Consider the following 22,056-nt stretch of genomic DNA (forward strand, 5'->3'; position numbering starts at 1 on the left):
TTTCCAAGTTTTCTTATCTACCTTTGAATTAATTCATGTAGACTTGAATTCAGATAAAGCAGGTAGATGAGCTGTACACTCCATATCTAAGAGTTCTGATGACTCTCCATATGTTCTTTTTCAAATTTGAAGATCATTTTGTTTTCTGCTAGAATAATTAGAAGTAAAATTGAGTTGAATAGTTCTGCTTTTCATCATCTATGAGTATTACTGTGGACTCTAGTGGTTCTTATCCTTCCTTCCTCATCTTCTTGATCCTAATATTTTTTTAAAGTCTCTAGTTATCCTGAACCTTTAATTGCTCTTCTATCAATTTTTCCATGTGTATATTGCATATTCTTTCTTAAATGTCCTTATAAATACTGAGCTTTGGCAGAGGGGAGAGGAAGAACGACTAGTATAGGCACGTTAGTTTCTTTAGAAATGCCAGCTTTACCAGATCGCTTAAGACTCTTGTTAAAAGTACAGATTTCCTGGCTCCATTAATCATTTAAGTTCTAGAGATGTGATAGTTTTAAAAATATCCCCAGGTCATTTTGATATAAAGCTGGTTAAAAAACATTGTTGTATGATATGAGCCAGGCGCGGTGGCTCACGCCTGAAATCCTAGCACTCTGGGAGGCTGAGGCGGGCGGATTGCTCGAGGTCAGGAGTTCGAAACCAGCCTGAGCAAGAGCAAGACCCCCGTCTCTACTATAAATAGAAAGAAATTAATTGGCCAACTAATATATATATAAAATTAGCCGGGCATGGTGGCGCATGCCTGTAGTCCCAGCTACTCGGGAGGCTGAGGCAGAAGGATTGCTTGAGCCCAGGAGTTTGAGGTTGCTGTGAGCTAGGCTGATGCCACAGCACTCACTCTAGCCTGGTCAACAAGCGAGACTCTGTCTCAAAAAAACAAACAAACAAACAAACAAAAAAAAACATTGTTGTATGATATGCAGGCAGAATTTAACTTCTGGGTAATATATAGTAGGTCATAACACAGTCATCTATACCACTGCAACAAGTTAAAAAAAGCAAACCAGAACTGGGTGAACTTTAATAATCAGTATGGTAAAAAATATTGGAGGACTATGAAAGTAATAAGGACTAGATGAGTTAAAATTCCAGAGACAGAAGGGACCCTTGGAGCTGAGCAGAGGATTGCTGACATTTGCTGATTCTGGCCACAAACTGAAGAAAAAAGATGAACCAGAAGTGAACGGAGTCTTAATAAAACTGCATAGGCCTGGCTCAGTTAAATTCCAAATTGGATTGAGATGATCAGACTCTCTTATTCCCTTTGCCTAATAGAGAAAATAGAGAACCCTCACTGGGAAATTACATTCTGGAGTATCTAAGGTTCTTTGATTTGCAATAGCCATCATATGATTAACAATTTCTAGAGACGTGAAAAAGTAGAAAAACGTGATACATAGTCAAGAAGAAAAAAGAAACTATAGAAGTAGACTCAGAAAATTGAAGTTAGCAGACAAGGACTTTATTATTTTATTTTTTTGAGACAGAGTCTTACTCTGTCACTTGGGCTAGAGTGCTGTGGTGTTAGCCTAGCTCACAGCAACCTCAAACTCCTGGGCTCAAGCAATCCTGCTGCCTCAGCCTCCCGAGTAGCTGGGACTATAGATAGGTGCGTACCAATATGCCTGGCTAATTTTTTTCTTTTCTTTTCTTTTTTTTTTTTGAGACAGAGTCTCGCTCTGTTGCCTGGGCTAGAGTGAGTGCCGTGGCATCAGCCTAGCTCACAGCGACCTCAAACTCCTGGGCTCAAGTGATCCTCCTGTCTCAGCCTTCCGAGTAGCTGGGACTACAGACATGTGCCACCATGCCTGGCTAATTTTTTCTATTTTTAGTTGTTTGGCTAATTTCTTTCTATTTATAGTAGAGACGGGGTCTCACTCTTGCTCAGGCTGGTCTCAAACTCCTGAGCTCAAGTGATCCTCCCGCCTCAGCCTCTCAGATTGCTAGGATTACAGGCGTGAGCCACCACACCGGCCTTTTTTCCTATTTTTAGTTGCCTGTCTAAATTATTTTTGTTTTTAGCAGAGATGGGGTCTTGTTCAGCCTGGTCTCCAACTCCTGACCTCAAGTGATCCTCCCGCCTTGGCCTCCGAGAGTGCTAGGATTACAGGCTTGAGCCATCATGCCCAGCCCAGACAAGGACTATATAATATAGTAAAGAAAATAGAGGAAAAGATGGACAAAATGTACGAGAATTTCCATAGAGAATTGGAATCCATAGAAAGAAACCAAATGGACATTGTAGGAATAAAAAACCCAGTATTGATTGCTTAAGGTGTTTCATTTATGGTTTAATAAGAAGACTTTGGTGGAGGACTCTCTGTGACTCATTCCACCCCATGTCCTGATCTTCATTGTTCTAAAAAAAAAAAAAATGTCAGTTGAGTATATACTTTTTTAGTACCATAAGAGTAGGGACTATGTCTGTTTTGTTTGTTGTTCACTGCTATATTCCCAGAGCCTGGCACGTTAAAAAACAAAACCAGACAAAACAAAATCCTTCTCACCATTACAACACATATCCTACAATTAATTAATTATAATTAATATGAAGTTATTCATTTGATGGGTTTAATAGCAGATTACACAGCAAGAGGCAAGACTAGAGAACATGTAGATAAGTCAATAGAAAATATCCAAATGAAAACCTAGGAAGAAAAAAAGTAGAACACAGTCTAAGAGACATGTGGAACACTAGTAAAAAGTCTAATGTGTAATTGGAGACTCAGAACTAGAGAAGAGAGATTAGCGTGGAAGTTTGAGAAATAATAGTAAAATATTTTCCAAAACTGATGAAAGACATTAACCCATAGATTCAAGTAGTTTAGCAAGCCCCAAGCAAGAGAAATACAAAGATAACGACAGTTAGGCATATCTTAATTGAACTGTTGAAAACTAGAAACAAAGAGAAACTCTTAAAAGCAGACAGAAGGAAAGAAAAAGCATTGCTTTCTAAAGAACAATATAACATAACTGATGGTTGACTTTTAAACACAGCTTTGGAAAGTGGAAAATAACGGAAAGACATTTTTAAAGTGTTGGAAAAAAAAACAGCCACAGTAGAATTCGGTTCCCAGCAGAAACATCCTTCAGATGTGAAGGTGAAATAAAGACATTTTTAGACAAACAAAAGCTGGGAGAATTTATTACCAGCAGACATGCACTTTAAGATTACTAAAGGAAGTTTTTTAGGCAGAAGGAATATGTCTCAAGTTGATGTACAAACTGTAGAAAATAATGAGCACTCAGTTGGGCAAGTATATGAGTAAATATATAGAAATATTGCCTTTTTTCCCCGTTTTTAGGAACTTTATTGCTTTTTGTTCCTCTATAATAATAGAATTTCTACAGCTTATATATTAAGGTAAAATTACCATACAATAAATAAACTGCACATATTTAAATTTGGTGAGATTTGATATACATATAAGTCTGTGATTCCATCACCACAGTCAAGATAATGAACATATATTACTCACAAAAGTTTCCTTTAGCCGCCTCATAATCTGTTCCTTCTCCCTTCCCATTCCTAGGCAACCATTGAGCTGTTTTTGTCTCAATGGATATATTATGCATAGTTTATCCATTCACCTGTTGATGGATAACTGGAGACAACCCAAATTTTAGCCATTGCAAGTAGTTACCTCTAAGATTTATGTACATGACTTTGGACATATGCTTTAATTTCTCTTGAGTAAATAAGTAGAAATGGCTAGGTTACATGGTAGGTGTACATGTTACAGGTAGTGCATCCTATAACTTTTTAAGAGGCTGCCAAGCTGTTTTCCAAAGTGATTGTACGATTTTACAGTGGTATATGAGAGTTCCAGTTGCTCCACATCCTTGTCAATAATTCTATTCTATTCTTTTTTTTTGAGACAGAGTCTTGCTTTGTTGCTCAGGCTAGAGTGAGTGCCGTGGCGTCAGCCTAGCTCACAGCAACCTCAGACTCCTGGGCTCAAGCAATCCTCCTGCCTCAGCTTCCCGAGTAGCTGGGACTACAGGCATGTGCCACTATGCCCGGTTAAGTTTTTCTATATATTTTTAGTTGGCAAATTAATTTCTTTCTATTTATAGTAGAGATGGGATCTCATTCTTGCTCAGGGTGGTTTCGAACTCCTGACCTTGAGCAATCCGCTGGCCTTGGCCTCCCAGAGTGCTAGGATTACAGGCGTGAGCAACCACACCAGGCTCTTTTTTTTTTTTAAGTATAGTCACCCTAGTGGGTATAAAGTGATATCTCATCTTAGTTTTGATTTACATTTCCTTAATGAGTAATGATAATGAGCATCTTTTCATGGGCTTATTTACCATCTGAATATTTCCATTGGTGAAATGTATGTTCAAATCTTTTTGCCCATTTTTTAAAAAATGTTTTTATTATGTTGAGAATTTGTAATATATATGGAATACAAGTCCTTTATCAGATAATGTGATTTGCAAATATTTTCTCCCAGTTTTTGTCCTGTTTTTTTGTTCTCAGATTCTTTCAAAAGCAGATGTTCTTAATTTTTCTGTGGTCAAATTGATCAGTTTTTAAAAAATGGACTTCTTACTGGTTTATGTAAAATACCTTTGTCTACTGTAAGGTCACAAACATTTCTCCTACTTTTCTTATAGAAATTTTATTGTTTGAGCTTTTGCACTAGATCTATGACTCATTTTTTGTTAGTTTTTATACTTGTGCTGTGTACCTATTGTTATGCCAGTATCCATTGTCTTGATTATTGTAGCTTTTTAGTAAAATATGAAGTCAGGTAGTGTAAGTTCTCCAACTTTGTTGTTTCTGAGAATTGTTTGGCCAGTCTAGATCTTTTGTATATCGTTGTATGGCTTAGGATTGGCTTGTAAATTTCTATTAAAAAACCTGTTTTGATAGGGATTGTGTTGAATCTGTAGATTAGTTTTGGGAGGATTGCCATTTTAACAGGCATCGTTTTTTAGTTTCAGTTTCGAGTTGTTGCTAATATATAGATTTTGTTTATTGATCTTGTTTTTTAGATAGGCCATAGAATTTTTAAGGAAAATTTTGATTGTACCTCATAGAAGTCAGCTAAAAATATTTGACAGTTTAGTTTTCTACTTGACCTGTAGAAACTGGAATAAATGTAAGGCATCTTCATATTATATTAGACTGTATAGAAAAATTCAGCTGGGGTGATGCTGACAGGAACAAGAAGCAAATAGGAAGGATCAAGTCCTTTGCCCCTCTTCTAGTCTTCCAGTATCTCTTTAGTATCCACTTGGCAGAGCCTTAACAGTCAGTCAGCTGACAAAGGAGAAATATAGTTTGCACAGTAGGCCCACTATCAGAAAACGAAGGAGAGAAGGATGGGTTTGAAAATGAGAGACAACAGTTTAGTAGTTGGCACAGTCTGCCCCTTTGGCTACTCAGCAGCCATATAGGCCTTTATACAGATATATCATCTTCCGTATAAGAAGAAAAACACTCTAAACTTTTCACTAAGAAGACAAAAAATATTATTTGTAAAGGTGAAGATGTCCCTTTACCCCCTTCCCAAAATGAGGAACAAAGTCCCAATATTCACTGTATCCATTTCTGGGTGACATTCACACTATCCATTTCTAAACTATGTTAATTATGCCTCAAATTCATAGTCCTATCTGAATATCCTGTTACCTAAAGACTAAATTGTAAAATTAACCTTTACCAATAAAGATTGTATAGCATTGAAGAAAAGAGAGAAGAAATTGGTTTATACACTCACTCCTCTTACCCCTATAATAAGGAAGAAAGTATGTATAGCTGCTGTAGACCTTGATTCTGTAACTGATTAAGATATTGTATTTCATATATATAAGTACTTTCTTCTGCCCATTCCATGTTTTCTTTGCCTTTATTCAAGAACTCAGCTGGTTGGTAACCCAAACCTTCATTAGTAAAGAATATGAATCCTCAGTGGTTCTGTTTCATGTGTGTGTGAATGGCTATAGTTTTCCATTAAATTTTGTTCTTATACATGTAAGTTTAGAGCAAATTTCAGATAATCCTCAAGATTCCAAACATAGTCCTCCCTGTCCCCCTTATGTTGCCATAATCCAGTGTCTCCTTGGTAATCAGTGTGATAATATCAGCTAATAGAGTAACCAACCCCTTTGTTTGACTGTTGACATAGTGCAGTGGTTCTTGACTGGGGATACTTTTGCCTTCCAGGGGACATTTGGCAATGTCTGGAGAGATTTTTAATTGTTACAACTTTGGGAGGGAATGCTACTGGCATCTAGTAGATAGAGGCCAGGGATGCTACCAAGCATCCTACAATGCACAGGAAAGCCCCAGTAGCAGACAGTTATCGAATCCAAAAATGTCAGTAATGCCAAGGTTGAGAAGTCCTGAGTTAGTAGCTTGGAGGCAATGATCATGAGGCAGTTTCCACTTCCAATTCAGTGGAACCTGGTGGAATCATTCCTTCCTTGGGAACCAAGGCCTCTAAACCAGCAGATATCAAAGTTGTAGGTACTGGAAGCAAAACTTCTGTTAATGGGGTTTTTAGGGCTAATAGTGACAAGAACCACTTCTACTTCTACTCTTTGATTCTCAGGCCCATGTATTCCGGCTATGGGGAAAACAGTGTTGTATATTGGCTGCATTTAGTGTAGCCTGTGAAATAGAACACACCCCCCTCCCATTCTTGAGGATTTGATCTTCCAGCTAGCATTGTAACTGAGACTTCATCAGCCTACTCTGTTAGACCAGCTGCTTCCAGGTAATGGAGTATATGGTAAGACCAGTGAATTCCAAGGCCCATAGCCCATTCCTGCGCTTTTGCTGTGGAATGAGATCCCTGATCGAAGTAATCAGGAAGTAATGTTGAGCAGTATGCCTTGATCATGAACAAAGTGTTTCCCAAGACTTTGATGGTGGTGTTGGCAGAAGCATTGCAGGCAGGGAAGGCACAGTCATATCCAGAATATGTCTATTCTAGTGAGCACAAATTCCTGCCCCTCCCATATATGTATGTATATGTGTATACGTATATGATTTGTTTTCTTTCTGTTTTATTAAAGTATGTTGCTATCTACTATCATTAATACATTATAAACATTTTATTTTCTCATTTAAAAAAATAGGTAATAATTATATGACCAAGATAAGTTTTTAGTAGATTGTAGATTTTTTTAAAGCTATATTATGTATCTAGAAACCTTGGAGTAACTGTAAACTGGTGAGTTTTGAACTGTATTACTTAGGTGGATTTATTATCACTACCTCTACCAGTGAGTTAAATTTTGCTTTGCCATAGTTTACCAAATTTACATAATAACCATTTAATTTTATTGAAAGTGTAGGGAAAAGGCTAAATAGGGATTGGATGAATTAAAGAACTTAGCTTTTTTTTTTTTTTTATTACCAGAGTTGGCAATTTTTATCTGTGCAGTAGTGTGTTTCAGAGGCATAATATAAATGGTTCCGATAAGAGTATGCTTAACCTAACTAGGACCTACCTAACCTACCTGCTTAAGCATAGAGGAAGTCCTGAAAGACTTGAAACTAAAAAAGGTAAAATTTTAAGTCTTCCCTTTCAAAGCCCTATCAAAACAACATGACCATGTCTAAAAAACGTACTGCTTAATAGAGTTAGAAAATCTTGTTTTTAGAACTCCAAAACCATTTTTGTTAACTATATTCTCTATTAAATATATGTTTCATGAGGGCAAGTATTTTTTTTCTTTGTTATATTTTTTTGTGTTTACAATGGTGATTTGCACAGAGAAGGGACTCAATAAGTATTTGTTGAATGGATGAATATATGAAATAAGATCTTCTTTGCTCTTAGGCAGATTTATTATCACTACCAGTGAGTTAAATTTTGATTTGCCATAGTTTACCAAATTTATGTAATAACCATTTAATTTTATTGAAAGTATTACAAGTATTTGTAATGTAACTCATCTTACCAGATTGTAGACTGTCTTTTATTTACCATTCATATCCTCTTCTAACCAAATCATACATGTTTTTAAACATTCTTTGGAATTTGTTTTCGAACTCCTGGAAAAATGCTAAACTATAGTTTAAATCTCAGCATTTGTGAATTAGTAGTTAGGTACAGCCTGACAAATGATAAGGGTTGAATTACAGAGAAATTAAATTATGCCTTTCAAATATGGTATGCATATTAAACTAATATGTGATTGTTTTTTACTAGGTTAAATGAGGTAAATGCACTATTTATGTTCAGTGTTTTATGGTCTTAATGATGTAAATTGTGTCATAAGCATAAAAATTTCTAAAAGAATTTTGAACCTAGAAGTTGAAGGAATTTTTACTTTAAACTTTTGGTTTGAAATAACCACAAATTACATTGGATTCTCGAAAAAGGTCATAGGCTCTTTTAAAATAGAGGGGATTTCAGCTGCAGTCCAGATATGCTGAAAATTTTTTTCTGGAAAGAATTTATTTTGATGTTTTCATCTTACAAAAATCATTCTGGGTCTGAAAGATGCAAGCTTTTTAATGGTACCCCATTAATATCCCTAGGCCTAGCACAGTTCCTGCTTGGAAGAGTCATACTAGGCTATCAACTGTTGAATGAATGAAAGAGTTTTAACTTTATTCTGTGGGTGACAGGGAGCCATTGGAGAGATTTAAGCAGGTGAGTAGCATGCTCACGTGTTTTAAAGTGTGTTTCCTGGTAGTGATATATGGAGGATGGATTTAAGAGAACAATATTAAAGGCAAGAAGAATAATTTAAAAATTACTGTAATAGGAATGATGCTCTGAAGTAGGGCACTAGTGGGAATTCAGGTGATGAATTATATGTTTAGATGTGTAGGAGGTGAAATTGGAAGACTTCACAAAGGGGTAAGGAGTTCAGAGGGCAGCTAAAGTGTATAAGGGTTGGTTGAGGAGAGGGAGAAGTTGTGAATGACAGGTTTCTTATTTCTTCAGGGAAACATTTTGAATTATTCCATAATGGACTTACAAATGGGTTGTGATCCCAAAAGTTGTTTTGAAGTTGAGTGTTTCCTGTTGTATCTCTAAAGATGCTTTTTCTCCCTGCATCAAAACAAATCCGTCAGCTGCTTCAGATGCAGTCTTGCCATTGAAATAGGCATCACATAGTTTTATTTTGCTTGAAAGGGATACTGTTGGTTCAAATATCTAATTGCATCTGCCTTGTTGCCTTAAATTGTTGTTTACTTATGGACCCAAAGAGCATTTCTACCTCTGTAATTCAATTGCATATAAGTTTTCAGATAAATTGAAGATGAATGTATTATGTAAAATATATGTGTTGTAATATCAGCTGAAGATATATTTTTTTCCCTGACTGACTATAATGGAGTCATTTTGGCACAGGGAAGAAATGGTTAAAAATAGACTAGTGGGTCATATTGTTGTGAAGTCAGGAGGACTTCCAGGCATAAGCCTGGAAGCTAAAGGAAGCTAAATTTCTTCTGTTGGCTTTCCTCTCTTCACTATGATTCCAAGTTTATTTTGATCTGCATCTTTTTTTATGAATGAAATTCTCTTTCATTCAGCCTGATAGGTAACCTGGCCATTAGTACATGACTAGATAGCTGAAACTTCTGGCTTGAACTAAATTAAGTTATAAACTTAGCACAGTGGCCGGTGCTTGAACTGTTATAAATGCAATGTTATAACTAACACATAGAATCTTTGCATTTAAAAACTGTTTTCTCAATCCCATGAAGGAGGTGAAGCCTGGATGGGAATCTTCGCTGATAGTGCTGACTTTTCTTCTGCAATTTTCAATTTATTAAAATTTACATGGCCAGGCGCGGTGGCTCACGCCTGTAATCCTAGCACTCTGGGAGGCCGAGGCGGGCGGATTGCTTAAGGTCAGGAGTTCAGAACCAGCCGGAGCAAGAGTGAGACCCCGTCTCTACTATAAATAGAAAGAAATTAATTGGCCAACTAATATATATAGAAAAAATTAGCCGGGCATGGTGGCTACTTGGAGGCTGAGGTCCCAGCTACTCGGGAGGCTGAGGCAGAAGGATTGCTTGAGCCCAGGAGTTTGAGGTTGCTGTGAGCTAGGCTGACGCCACGGCACTCACTCTAGCCTAGGCAACAAACCGAGACTCTGTCTCAAAAAAAAAAAAAAAAAAAAAAATTTACAATTTGTGAATTGTGCTAGAATATTTTGTTAATATAGTCTTAAAAAATTTAAACCCAGAGATAAACATTGTAAACATTTAGCTGTGTCCATTAACTTTATAGGGAAGTTTTTTTTGAGATAGAGTCCTACTCTGTTGCGTTAGCTAGAGTGCTGTGGCGTCAGCCTAGCTCACAGCAACCTCAAACTCCTGGGCTCAAGCAATCTTTCTGCCTCAGCCTCCCAAGTAGCTGGGACTACAGGCATGCGCCACCATGCCCAGCTAATTTTTTCTATATACTTTTAGTTGGCCGATTAATTTCTTTCTATTTATAGTAGAGACGAGGTCCTGCTCTTGCTCAGGCTGGTTTCGAACTCCTAAACTTGAGTGATCCTCCTGCCTCTTGGCCTCCCAAGAGTGCTAGGATTACATGCATGAGCCACCACTCCCGGCCTATAGGAGAGTTAACAACCACATTTATATAGATCTGGTTAAATGTGTATAGTCTTCATTCTCAGTCTTTCAAAATCCTTATCTTATTTAACATTTTCATTTTCAACCTCAACTGCATTATTTCTTTGTATAACTAGAAAAAAAAGATGATTCAGAAATTTGGTTGATGGCTTTTTAAGGAACTGTAGTAGGAAAATAATTTTCACAGGTGAAGATAATTGAAATATTAGCTAAAATGATAGAGGCAAGTTGTCTTGGTGGAGATGTCTTAGTTCATTCAGGCTGCTAAAACAAAATAGTCTGGGTAGCTTTGAAACAACCAAAAGTTATTTCTCACAGTTCTGGTGCTTGGGAAGTCCAAGAAAAATATTCCATTAAGCAAAGTTGAATGTACTGACTTGGGAGATAGTGGCAAATAGCTTCCTACTCTACTGCTGGTTGTGTTTATTCTAGAAAGTATTCTTTTTTTCCTTTTCTGTTATTCTCTCTGTGTATATGTGTGTTTGTGTGTTTTAGGGAGGGAAGGAGAGAGAATATTTTTATTTTTTTCTTTGGGGGACATTCATTTTTTATAAATATTTCTAATTTGCAAAAGATTGCAGATATAGTTGAAACTGTTTTGCACCCCTCTCTGATCCCAGTCTCTTCTCTCTAGTGTTAACAACCTTTCTGAAGTTTATTTGTAATCTCTCAGTTCCTGTTTTTATCCTTTTTATTACATATGTATGTATTTATAAAACAATTATAATGTAACATTTTTACTTAAAAAGCATGCTGTAAATATTCTTCTGCAACTTGCTTTTTAAACCTGTTACATTTTTAGACCTGATTCCTGTTTACACATGTGCATTAAGTTGATTCATTTTAACTGCATGCATAATATTCTATTAATATTATAAGATTGTCAGTTTATCTATTTCTGCTATTCAGGAACACTTAATTTGTTTCCAGGGTATTTTTTTGTTTTACTGTTATAAACAATGCTTCAGGAAGCATGTATTTGCATGTATTCTTTTTTTTTTTTTTTTTTTTTTGAGACAGTCTCGCTTTGTTGCCCAGGCTAGAGTGAGTGCCGTGGCGTCAGCCTAGCTCACAGCAACCTCAAACTCCTGGGCTCAAGCAATCCTACTGCCTCAGCCTCCCTAGTAGCTGGGACTACAAGCATTCGCCACCATGCCTGGCTAATTTTTTCTATATATATTAGTTGACCAATTAATTTCTTTCTATTTATAGTAGAGATGGGGTCTCGCCCTTGCTCAGGCTGGTTTCGAACTCCTGACCTCCAGCGATCCGCCCACCTCGGCCTCCCAGAGTGCTAGGATTACAGGCGTGAGCCACCGCGCCCGGCCTCTGCATGTATTCTTGAATAGTTTTTATCTGACTTAAAACATATTGTGAAACATATATATAAAAGAATATATGAATTATGTTTGTACAGCTCTTAGTTTAAAAAATAATACATGGTGGCTCACACCTGTAATCCTAGCACTTTGGGAGGCTGAGGTGGGAGGATGGCTTGAGGTCAGGAGGTCTAGACCAGTCTGAACAACATAGCGAGACCTGTCTCTACAAAAAATAGAAAAATTAGCTGGACTTGGTCGCACACACCTGTAGTCCCAGCTACTTCAGAGGCTGAGGCAGGAGGATCACTTGTGCCCAGGAATTTGAGGTTACAGTGCGTTAGTAACGCACTACTGCAGTCCAGCCTGGGTGACAGAGCAAGACCCTGTCTCTAAAAAAAAGTACTAAGAACTTTTGTCAGTCCACATTCAGACTAAGAAATAGAACATTACCAGTGCCTTGGAAACCCCTTTATGGCCCAAGTCACATTTCTTTTCTTATTGCTCCCCCTACCACTATCCTGAATTGTATTAGAAACATTTTCCTTGCTTTTCTTTGTTTCCCTAAACAATGTATTGATTTGTTTACTTGTTTTTGATCTTTAATTGAATAATACTGTAAGTATTATGATTTCTTTTGTAAACATCCTCTTTTTGATTGTCTTCTGTGGTGTTGTGTGTAGTTCACTCAGTTTTACTGGTATATAGTATTTCATTATTTGTGTATACTACCATTTATCCTATCAGTGATCAACATTTGCATTGTTTCCAGTTTTTTGCTGTTACTAACAGTGCTGCTTATGAACGTTCTTATCCATGTCTCTTGTGCATGTGCAGGAATTTAGAGTATATATCTGGGAACAGATTTGCTCAGTGATGGGGTGTGGGCTTGTTCAGCTTTACTAGGTAATGCCAAATTGTTTTTAAAAGTGTTTGAACCAGTTGATACTCCCACCAGCAATGTATAAGTGTTCCTTTTGTTTTGTGTCTTTGCTAATGCTTGGGGTTGTCTGTTTTAAAATTTTTTGTCTATCTAGTGGATAAGAAATGTTATTTTATTGTAATCTGAATTTGTATTTCCTTGACTACCAGTGAGATTCAGCTTCTTTTCAGGTGTTCACAGACTGTGTTTCTCCCATCCAAGTACTAACCAGGACCAACCCTGCTTAGCTTCCAAGATCAGACGAGATCAGGCACGTTCAGGGTGGTGTGGACTGTTTGTTTCTTATTCTGTGAAATATGTCTCTATTTTTTGTTCGTTTTCGTATTTGGATTGTTTAACTTTTCTTGATTGATTCATAGAAGTTTTCATGTGGTTTGGATCCAATTCTTGGTACTTATTACATGTGTTGCAAATATAATTGGATTTTAAAAAAATCTTTTTTTTTTTTTTTTGAGACAGAGTCTTACTTTGTCTCCCTAGTGCAGTGGCATCATCATGGCTCACTGCAGTCTCAAACTCCTGGACTCAAGTGATCCTCCTGCCTCAGCCTCTTTGAGTAGCTGGGACTACAGGTGTGCGCTGCCACATCTGGCTAATTTTTTTTTGTAGAGATGGGGTCTTGATCTTGCTCAGGCTGGTCTCGAACTCCTGACCGCAAGAGATCCTCCCATCTTGGCCACCCAAAGTGCTAGGATTATAGGCGTGAGCCACTGTGCCCATCCTGATAATCTTTATTTTATCTTTTAATGGTTGAAGTTTTTGATTTTATTTATTTATTTTTCTTTTTTCTTTTTTGAGACAGAGTCTCCTCTGTTGCCCTGGCTAGAGTGCCGTGGCATCAACCTCGCTCACAGCAACCTCAAACACCTGGGCTCAAGCAATCCTCTTGCCTCGGCCCCCCCTCCCCCCAAGTAGCTGGGACTACAGGCATGCGTCACCATGCCCAACTGATTTTTTCTATATATATATATTTTAGTTGGTCAATTAATTTCTTTCTATTTATAGTAGAGACAGGGTCTCACTCTTGCTCAGGCTAGTTTTGAACTCCTGACCTTGAGCGATCCGCCTGCCTGGGCCTCCCAGAGTGCTAGGATTACAGGCGTGAGCCACCACGCCTGGCCTTTTTGATTTTAATATAGCTGAATTTATCAGTCTTTTATGATTTGTGTTTAAAAAATTTTTGTGTCTTTCTCCATGTCATTAAGGTTAACTCTTCTATATTATTTTCTAAAAGATTTTTAGTTTACACTTCACATTTAAATCTCTAATCCACAGGAATGACTTTTGTGTAAAGATCTACTTTTATTTTTTTCCATATGATAACTGATTGTTTCAGCTTATTTATTGACTAGTCCATTTTTCCCTTGTGATCTGTAATGCTTCCTTGGTTGAAAATTAAGTTTCCTTATAGGCATGGGCTCAATTTCTGGGCTTTCTGTTCTGCTATCTGCCCTGGTGCCAGTGACCCATTTATTATTTATCTTAACTACTGTAACTTTATAATATGTCTTAATATCAAGTATGACAAGTCCCCCAACCTTTTCTTCAAGAAAACTCATGATAATGCTTTTCCATATTAGTTTTAGAATCAGCTTATTGATTTCCACGAAAAATGGTACTGGATTTTGAATGGTGTTGCATTGAGTCTCTAGATCAAGTTAGGGAGAATCAATTGACATCATTATGATATTGAGTCTTCCTATTTAAGAACATATTATATTTTTACTTCTTTTAAAAATTCATTCTAATTAAATTTTAAAGTTTTCCACTTATGTAAAGAACTTGCACATCAAATGTCAGAATTTTTGCTAGGATTTTTTTTTGGTTATTTTTACATGGTACTTTTAAAAACTGTATTTTCTGATTGTGTATAGAAATGCAATTAACTTTTATTTTCTCACTTTTATTGACTTATATCTCTAGAGTCATTTGGATTATATATGTTGATAGTGGATAATCTGCAAATACTTGCAGTTTTGTGTCTTTGTTGTTGTTAAATCTTTTTTTCCCCTCTATGCACCTATTAAAGTTTTTCAGTGTTGAATAGCAGTGATGGCTGTGGGAATCTGTCTTTTGTTTTTTATCTTAAAAGGAAAGCTTTTATTGTTTTACTGCAAAATATAGTGTTTGCTATAAATTTTTTTTAAAATAAATGCTCTTATTAAATTAAGGAAGTACTCTTCTACTTCTAGATTGCTAAGTTTTAAAATTCCTAAGTAAATATTGGGTAATATTACACTTGATCTTAGCCAAAAGGCCAAAAAGTGATGTTGGGTAATATCAAATACTTATTCAGTGTCCATTCAGGTAATTATATAATTTTTTTCCTTTAATCTATTTGTAACAAATTGCGTTATTTCCGATTTCTAATAATTAAATTAACCTTGCATTCCTGGGCCTGTTCTTGTTGAAACGTATGATTTAAAAAAATTGATTTCTAGATTAAATTTGCTGGTATTTTGTTTAGAGTATTTGCATCTAAGTTTTAAATCTAAGATTTACTGATTTGTAATTGTGCTTAACAGCCCTGGCTGGATTTCATATCAAGGTTATTCTAGCCTTATAAAATCAATTGAGAGTTTATCTTTTTATGTTCTCTACATGTTTAGGTAATACTGGGATTTTATATTGACTTAAACTTTGTTAGGACTCTCCTATAAAGCCCTCTGGGCTTAGTATTTTCTTTGAGGGAAGATTTAAACCACTGATTTCATTTTTTGAATTGTCATTAGACTATTCTGATTCTTTTTTCTTGAATCAGTTTTGGAAAATTGTGTTTTTCTAATGTTCATTTCACCTCAAAAAGTTGGTCATGATTTTTTTATGATCTGCTTAATCTCTGTGGGAACTGAAGTTCTGTCATATATTTCATTCCTAGTATTTATTTATTCCTTTATTTTTAATTTTTTTCTGTTTCTGTCATTTGTTTTGTTAATTTTATTGTCTAGTTTTTGTTTTGTTAATTTTGCTGGTATTTTTTTCCCTTGGGTTTATTCTGTTCTTTTTTTTCTGACCTTTTAATCTTATCTTTATTGTGGTAAAATGTACATAATATAAAATTTACCATCTTACCCATTTAATAATTTTTCAGTGAGGTAAGATCCACATATATAATTTACCATCTTAACCATTTTTTTTTTTTTTTGAGATGGAGTCTTGTGCTATGGCGTTAGCCTAGCTCAGCAGCCTCAAACTCGTGGGCTCAAGCGATTCTCCTGCCTCAAGCTCCCGAGCAGCTGGGATTACAGGCATACACCACCATGCCCAGCTAATTTTTCAATTTTTAGTAGAGATGAGGTTTTGCTCTTGCTCAGGCTGGTCTAGAACTTCTGACGTCACGCAATCCTCTTGCCTTAGCCTCCCAGAATGCTAGGATTACAGGAGAGAGCCACCGCACCTGGCCCCATCTTAACCATTTTTAAGTGTACAGTTCAATGGTAATAAATAGATTTATATTCTTTTTTTCCCCCCTTCATTCTCCCCTCCCCTACTCCTTCCTGGCCTGTGGTAGCCACCAGTCTACTCTCTATCTTCATGAGATCCACCTTTTTAGCTTCTGTATATGAGTAAGAACATGCAATATTTGTCATTCTGTGCTTAGCTTATTTCACTTAACATAATGGCCTCCAGTTCCAGCCATATTGCTGCAAATGAAAGCATTTCATTCTTTTTTATGGCTGAATAGTATTCTATTGTGTATATGTAACACATTTTATTTATCCATTCATCCATTGATGGGCACTTAGGTTCATTCCATATTTTGGCTATTGTCAATAGTGCTTCAATAAATATGGAAGTGCAGATTTCTTTTCTTTTTTATACATATCCAATAGTGAAATTGCTAGATCATATGGGTGTTCTATTTTTAGTTGTTTGAACAACCTCCATACTGTTCTCCATAGTGGCTGTACTAATTTACATTACCAGTAGTGTATATAGGTTCCACTTTCTCCATATCCTTATCAGCATGTTATTGCCTGTCTTTTTGACACAAGCCATTTTAACTTGGGTGAGATGATTCTGCATTGTGGTTTTGATTTTCATTTCTCTGATAAGTAGTGATATTGAGTTACTGATATGTTTTTTCATATACCTGTTGGCCATTTATACCAATGTCCTGGAATGTTTCCCCAAAGTTTTCTTGTAGTAGTTTCATAGTTTCAGGTCTTGGATTCAAGTCATTAATCCATTTTGATTTGATTTTTTTGTATAGTGGGAGATAGAACTCTAGTTTCGTTCTTCTGCATATAGTTATCCAGTTTTTCTAGCACTATTTATTGAGAAGACTGTCCTTTCCCCATTGTAAATTCTTGGCATCTTTGTTGAAAATGAGTTGGTTATAAATGCATGAATTTAAACCCGGGCTTTTTTCTTCCATTGGTTTGTGTGTCTTTTAAAAATGCCAGTACCAAGATATTTTGGTTACTGTAGCTTTGTAATACATTTTGAAGTCAGGTAGTATGAGGCTTCCAGCTTTGTTATTTTTGCTCAGAATTTCTTTGGGTGTTTGGGGTCTTTTGTGGTTCCATATACATTTTAGGATTTTTTTTTTCTATTTTTGTGAGGAATGTCATTGGTATTTTGCTGGAGATTGTATTGACTCTGTAAATTGCTTTGGGTAGTACTGTTGTTTTAACAATATTAAACTTTTAATCTGTGAGCATGGAATATCTTTCCATATTTTTGATCCTCTTCTATTTTTTTCATTAGAGTTTTATAGTTTTCCTTGTATATGTTTTATTTTTTTGGTTTGATTGATTCTAAGGTATTTTATATTTTTGTTGCTATTGTAAATTGGATTGCTTTCTTGACTTCTTTTTAATATTGTTCACTGTTGGCATATATCAATGCTACTGATTTTTGTATGTTGATTTTTTTTTTTTTTTTTTTTTTGAGACAGAGTCTCGCTTTGTTGTCCAGGCTAGAGTGAGTGCCGTGGCGTCAGCCTAGCTCACAGCAACCTCAAAACTCCTGGGCTAGAGTGATCCTTCTGCCTCAGCCTCCCGAGTAGCTGGGACTACAGGCATGCGCCACTATGCCCGGCTAATTTTATATATATATATCAGTTGGCCAATTAATTTCTTTCTATTTATAGTAGAGACGGGGTCTCGCTCTTGCTCAGGCTGGTTTTGAACTCCTGACCTTGAGCAATCCGCCCGCCTCGGCCTCCCAAGAGCTAGGATTACAGGCGTGAGCCACAGCGCCCGGCCTGTATGTTGATTTTTATATCCTGCAACTTTACTGAATTTGTTTATCAGTTCTATCAGTTTTTTGGTGAAGTCTTTAGGTTTTTCTAGGTATAAGATTGTGTTGTCTGTGAACAAGGCTAATTTTACTTCTTTCTAATTTGGATGCCCTTTATTTTTTTCTCTTGCCTAATTGCTCTGGCCAGGACTTCTAGTATTATGTTGAATAATAGCAGTGAAAGAGGGCATCCTTATCTTGTTCTAGTCTTTAGAGGAAAGGCCTTCAGTTTTTTCCCATTTAGGATGATATTAGCCATGGATTTATCAAAGATGGCCTTTACTATTTTGAGGTATGTTCCTTCAATGAGAGTTTTTATCATAAAATTGTGTTGAATTTTATTAAATGTTTTTTGGGCATCTATTGAAATAATTATACGGTTTATTCTTGATTCTGTTAATGTGGTATATCATGTTTATTGATTTGTGTATGTTGAACCATCTTTGCATCCCTGTGATGAATCCCACTTGATTGTGGTGAATGATCTTTTTAATGTATTGTTGCATTTGGTTTGTTGGTATTTTGTTGAGGATTTTTGCATCTGTGTTCTACAGTGATATTGGCTTATAGTTTTCTTTGTGTGTGTGTGTGTGTCCTTGTCTAGTTTTAGTATCAGGGTAATGCTAGGATGAGTTTGGAAGTATTCCTTCCTCTTCAATTTTTTGAAGCATTTGAGTAGGATTGGTATTGGTTCTTCTTTAAATGTTTGGGAGAATTCAACAATGAGTCCAGGTCCAGGGATTTTTTTGATGGGAGACATTTTTTTTTTTTTGAGATAGAGTCTTGCTCTGTTGCCTGGGCTAGAGTGCCATGGTGTCAGCCTAACTCACAGCAACCTCAGTCTCCTGGGCTTAAGCAATCCTTCTGCCTCAGACTCCCAAGTAGCTAGGACTACAGGCATGCGTCATCATGCCTGGTTAGTTTTTTCTATATATTTTTAGTTGTCCAGCTAAATTATTTTTTTATTTTTAGTAGAGACGGGGTCTCACTCTTGCTCAGGCTGGTCTTGAACTTCTGACCTCTGAGAGATCCTCCCACCTTCACTCCCAGAGTGCTAGGATTACAGGTGTGATGATGGGAGACTTTTTATTACAGCTTCACTCTCATTACCCATTATTGCTTTGTGTGGGTTTTCTCTTTCTTCATGGTTCAATCTTGGTAGGTTGTGTTTGTCCAGGAATTTATCCATTTCTTCGGCATTTTCCAATTTATGGCGTATAGTTCATAATAGTCTCTAATGATTCTAATATTTCTTAGGTCTCAGTTGTTATGTCCCCTTTTTTGTTTCTGATTTTATTTATTTTGGTCTTCTCTCTTTCTTTTTAGTCCAACTAAAGGTTTATTGATTCTGTTTATCTTATCCAAAAAACCCACTTTTCATTTCATTGATCCTCTGTATTTTTTTGAAGACTCAATTTTATTTATTTCTGCTCTGATCTTTATTTGTTTTCTGATTTTTTTCTGTTATTTGTTTTCTTATCTTTGTTATTTTCTTCTACTAGTTTTGGATTTGGTTCTTTTCTGGTTCCTTGAAGTACATCATTAGGCTGTTAATTTGAAGTCTGTCTACTTTTTTGATATAGGCATTTATTGCTATAAACTTCCTTCTTAGTACTGCTTTGCCATAGCCTATAGATTTTGATATGTTATTTATCCAACCATCTTAACCATTTTTTTTTTTTTTTTTTTTTTTTTTTTTTTGAGACAGAGTCTCACTTTGTTGTCCAGGCTAGAGTGAGTGCCGTGGCGTCAGCCTAGCTCACAGCAACCTCAAACTCCTGGGCTTGAGTGATCCTTCTGCCTCAGCCTCCCGAGTAGCTGGGATTACAGGCATGCGCCACCATGCCCGGCTAATTTTTTATATATATATCAGTTGGCCAATTAATTTCTTTCTATTTATAGTAGAGACGGGGTCTCGCTCTTGCTCAGGCTGGTTTTGAACTCCTGACCTTGAGCAATCCACCCGCCTCGGCCTCCCAAGAGCTAGGATTACAGGCGTGAGCCACAGCGCCCGGCCCACCATTTTTTATACAGTTCAGTACATTCACATTGTTTTGTAACCAATCTACAGAACTCTGCATCTTGTAAAACTGAAACTCTGCCTGTTAAACAAGAACTTCTCATTCCTCCATTTCCAAAACCCTTGGCAACCACCCTTCTACTGTCTGTTTCTAATAATTTGACTATTCTACCATGTTTCCCCGAATATAAGACAGGGTCTTATATTTATTTTTCCTCAAGAAGACACCCTAGGGCTTATTTTCAGGGGATGTGTTATTTTTTTTAAGTACCATACAGCAATCTACATTTATTCAAATACAGGTAAGTCGTCTTCTTCTGGAACATCATCATAACTCTCCAAACCTTGAATTCCATCCCAAATTTCTTGCGACTCTATTTCCTTTAGAACCATCAGCCCCAGTCTCTCATGTCGAGCAATAGAGCTCTCATGGGGCAGATGAGAAGGACTGCTCGTCTTCTGGGTTGCTCGTGTTCTTTACCACTCTGTGACGAAATGCATGGGTTGTGCAGATATGCTGTGTAGCCACGCCCATCACTAGGTCTTATTTTTGGGGTAGGGCTTATATTGTGCAAATGCTTAGAAATCCTGCTAAGGCTTATTTTATGGGTAGGTCTTATTTTCGGGGAATCACGGTAGATAAGTAGAATCACTTATCATGTAAGTGGAATCATATAGTATTTGTCTTTTTATAATTGACTTATTTCACTTAGTGTAATGTCTTCAAGATTCATCCACATTGTAGCATGTGTTAGTATTTCCTTTCTTGTTAAAACTGAATAATAATCCATTATATGTATATACTACATTTTGTTCATTCATTCATTATTGGACACTTGGATTGCTTCTACTTTTTGGCTATTGTGAATAATGCTACTATGAACATGGATGTGCAGATACCTCTTCAAGACCCTGCTTTCAGTTCTTTTGGGTTAATATCCAGAAGTAAGATTGCTGGATCATATGGTAATTCTATTTTTAACTTTTTGAGGAATTTCCATACTGTTTTCCATAGCAGGTGTACCATTTTACAGTCCCATCAACAGTGCACAACCATCCTCGCTAACATATGTTATCCCCCACCCCCTTTTTTTTTTTTGAGACAGAGTCTTACTCTGTTGCCTGGGCTAGAGTGCCATGGTGTCAGCCTAGCTCACAGCAACCTCAAACTCCTGGGCTCAAGCAATCCGCCTGCCTCAGCCTCCTAGGTAGCTGGGACTACTGGCACATGCCACTATGCCTGGCCTATTTTTTCTATTTTTAGTTGTTTGGCTAATTTTTTTCTATTTATAGTAGAGATGGGGTCTTGCTCTTGCTCAGGCTGGTCTTGAACTCATGAGCTCAAGTGATCCTCCTGCCTCGGCCTCCCAGAGTGCTAGGTTTACAGGCGTGAGCCACCACGCCTGGTCCCCCCTTTTTTTATAGTGATCATCCTATTGAGTATGAGGTGGTTTTCTGACTTTTTAAGTTAGATTTAAAGTTCATTAATTTGGAATATTTCTCTTTGAGTGTAAATCTTTTTTTTTTTGTTGAGACAGAGTCTCACTTTGTTGCCCAGGCTAGAGTGAGTGCCGTGGCGTCAGCCTAGCTCACAGCAACCTCAAACTCCTAGGCTCAAGCAATCCTTTTGCCTCAGCCTCCCGAGTAGCTGGGCTACCACCATGCCCGGCTAATTTTTTCTATGTGTTTTTAGTTGTCCAGCTAATTTCTTTCTATTTTGTGTAGAGACAAGGTCATGCTTTTGCTCAGGCTGGTCTTCAACTCCTGAGCTCAAACGATCTGCCTGCCTTGGCATCCCAGAGTGCTAGGATTATAGGTGTGAGCCACCATACCTGGCCTTGAATGTAAATCTTTAAAACTATAAATTTATTAAATGTTTAGTTGTGCCTATAAGTTTTGATTATTGGCTTTTTATTATTTTTCAATTCTAGGTATTTTTTGCTTTCCA

General features: G+C 36.7%; 1 protein-coding gene across 9 annotated transcripts in view; it reads left to right on the forward strand.

The window, feature by feature from the left end:
- The window catches only part of NF1 (neurofibromin 1), a 308,719-nt gene that overhangs the window by 65,102 nt on the left and 221,561 nt on the right, over window positions 1-22,056 (forward strand). The window contains exon 2 of one of the 9 annotated variants that reach the window (XM_075994332.1): window positions 5,027-8,639. The exons of 7 other annotated variants lie outside the window; for them this stretch is intronic. The gene's annotated coding sequence lies outside the window, so the exon portion shown is untranslated. Of the gene's footprint in view, window positions 1-1,680; window positions 8,640-22,056 lie in introns of those variants that run through there. One more of the 9 variants, XM_075994333.1, reaches the window with a different exon arrangement.

The sequence above is a fragment of the Microcebus murinus genome, chromosome 18 (genome assembly GCF_040939455.1).
Source record: "Microcebus murinus isolate Inina chromosome 18, M.murinus_Inina_mat1.0, whole genome shotgun sequence".
NCBI lineage: Eukaryota > Metazoa > Chordata > Mammalia > Primates > Cheirogaleidae > Microcebus > Microcebus murinus.